Source organism: Harmonia axyridis, chromosome X (assembly GCF_914767665.1).
Source record: "Harmonia axyridis chromosome X, icHarAxyr1.1, whole genome shotgun sequence".
NCBI classification, from domain to species: Eukaryota; Metazoa; Arthropoda; class Insecta; order Coleoptera; family Coccinellidae; genus Harmonia; species Harmonia axyridis.
Window position 1 is genome coordinate 34,775,793 of NC_059508.1, and position 2,500 is coordinate 34,778,292.

The window sequence follows — 2,500 nt, forward strand, 5'->3', positions numbered from 1 at the left end:
GGAGGCCAAGACGCGGGACCGAGCTCGGATCAAACGTAACGCAAGCGAAACGCATCACCTCGCCCAGGCCCGGTACGTTAGCCGTGACCCACTTCCCCAACAAGCCCGACACGCCACAATCCTCAGAGCCAATCCTTATCCCGAAGTTACGGATCTAATTTGCCGACTTCCCTTACCTACATTATTCTATCGACTAGAGGCTCTTTACCTTGGAGACCAGCTGCGGATATGGGTACGAGCCGGCGCGACGCCTACACGTGGCCCTCTCCCGGATTTTCAAGGTCCGAGGAGAAGATCCGGACACCGCCGCAAATGCGGTGCTCTTCGCGTTCCAAACCATATCTCCCTGCTAGAGGATTCCATGGAACTCGAACGCTTATGCAGAAAAGAAAACTCTTCCCGGATCTCTCGACGGCGTCTCCGGGTCCTTTTGGGTTGCCCCGACGAACTCTCTTACGAGGGCCCGGTTTAATTTCGGTTCCGCTGCCGGGTTCCGGAATAGGAACCGGATTCCCTTTCGCCCGACGGGCGTGCGTCACGCGTCAAGATGCATAGCATTTCTGCCACCACTTATAAACACGATTAACAACGCCACATCAACATCGGCTTTCGCCTAGGGCTTAGGATCGACTGACTCGTGTGCAACGGCTGTTCACACGAAACCCTTCTCCACCTCAGCTCTCCAGGGCCTCGCTGGAGTATTTGCTACTACCACCAAGATCTGCACCGAAGGCGGCTCCAGACGGCCTCACGGCCAGCCCTTCTGCGCTCACCTCCGCGACCCTCCTACTCATCAGGGCTTCATGACCGCCCCGAAGGGCGACCGCACATGCCACTGACGGCCGAGTATAAGCACGACGCTTCAGCGCCATCCATTTTCAGGGCTAGTAACTTCGGCAGGTGAGTTGTTACACACTCCTTGGCGGATTCCGACTTCCATGGCCACCGTCCTGCTGTCTTAAGTTACCAACGCCTTTCATGGTATCCCATAAGCGTCGATTTAGGCGCTTTAACTCGGCGTTTGGTTCATCCCACAGCGCCAGTTCTGCTTACCAAAAATGGCCCACTTGGCACTCTGATCCGAAATCTCGCGGCTTCACATTCAAGCAAGCCGGAGATCTCACCCATTTAAAGTTTGAGAATAGGTTGAGGTCGTTTCGACCCCAATGCCTCTAATCATTCGCTTTACCGGATGAGACTCGTATGCAACGAGCGCCAGCTATCCTGAGGGAAACTTCGGAGGGAACCAGCTACTAGATGGTTCGATTAGTCTTTCGCCCCTATACCCAGTTCCGACGATCGATTTGCACGTCAGAATCGCTACGGACCTCCATCAGGGTTTCCCCTGACTTCGTCCTGACCAGGCATAGTTCACCATCTTTCGGGTCCCAGCGTGTACGCTCTTGGTGCGCCTCCTCTCGCAATGAGAATGAGGCGCCCCGGGAATGCGGGTCAGTCATGGAGACCGACCATCTTCCCTTAGTTCACATAAAGTGAACCGTTACTTTCATTGCGCCTTTAGGTTTAGTGATTCCCAATGACTCGCGCACACGCTAGACTCCTTGGTCCGTGTTTCAAGACGGGTCCTGAAAGTACCCAAAGCAATAGCGTCGCTGATCGGCGTTTCAAGAGGTCTGTCCAAGAACACCGCGGCGAACAGTCGCAAACGGACGGAATCGGCACTAGGTCCGATCGCCATCACAATTCACATACTTGCCACGGGCCGGACGCGAACTAAGTCGCGGCCTCCCGCCATCAGTAAACCGTCGAGCGAGCTGTTCGGAAACCCAGTGTCCGTAAACATCGGAAAATCCGAGCTCACGGGCTACACTCGAGACCGTAGAACAGCACCCAACGGATCGCGACGACCTACTAGGGGAGAAGTGCACGCGTCCGAAGCCGGAGATGAACCGAAGGGAACAGCCAACGCGAACGTCGCCGTTTCCACAGTCAGTAAATCCCAACAACAGGCGCGAATGAATCTCCCCATTCGACCTTTCGGGTTTCTCAGGTTTACCCCTGAACGGTTTCACGTACTCTTGAACTCTCTCTTCAAAGTTCTTTTCAACTTTCCCTCACGGTACTTGTTCGCTATCGGTCTCGTGGTTATATTTAGCCTTAGATGGAGTTTACCACCCACTTAGGGCTGCACTCTCAAGCAACCCGACTCTAAGAAGAGATCCTCTAGCAAGCCGCAGCGGTCGCTACGGGCCTGGCACCCTCTATGGGCGATGGCCCCATTCAAGATGGACTTGAACGCGCCGCGAACTCGCCAGATAATGGATCCTTCCAAACACCACATCTCCCGGCGACCGGTTACGATCGCGGGATTCAGTGCTGGGCTAATCCCTGTTCGCTCGCCGCTACTAAGGGAATCCTAGTTAGTTTCTTTTCCTCCGCTTAATAATATGCTTAAATTCAGCGGGTAGTCTCACCTGTCCTGAGGTCGTATGTTCAAATCATCGAAACGTTCCGAAACTAACCTTTGGCGGCTCATAAA

At 54.4% G+C, this 2,500-nt stretch overlaps 1 pseudogene; it reads right to left on the reverse strand.

Moving 5' to 3' along the window:
* LOC123688072 overlaps nt 1-2,449 on the reverse strand; it is a 4,637-nt pseudogene extending 2,188 nt beyond the window's left edge.
* Nucleotides 2,450-2,500: the final 51 nt, after the last annotated feature.